Below are 244 nucleotides of genomic sequence, written 5' to 3' on the forward strand. Positions count from 1 at the left end.
GAGTCCAGCGGAGGGCCACAAAGTTGGTGAAGGGCCTGGAGCATCTCCCCTATGAAGAAAGGCTAAGTAAACTGGGTCTGTTTAGCCTTGAGAAAAGAAGACTGAGAGGGGACCTGATCCAGGTTTTATAAATATCTGAGGTGTGGCGGCCATAGTGGTGAGGCCAGTCTCTTTTCAGTGGTACGTGGAGACAGGACGAGGGGAAACGGACATAAGCTGCAGCATAGGAAGTTTCGCACGAATG

This window comes from Meleagris gallopavo, chromosome 3, assembly GCF_000146605.3.
Source record: "Meleagris gallopavo isolate NT-WF06-2002-E0010 breed Aviagen turkey brand Nicholas breeding stock chromosome 3, Turkey_5.1, whole genome shotgun sequence".
Classification (NCBI taxonomy): domain Eukaryota; kingdom Metazoa; phylum Chordata; class Aves; order Galliformes; family Phasianidae; genus Meleagris; species Meleagris gallopavo.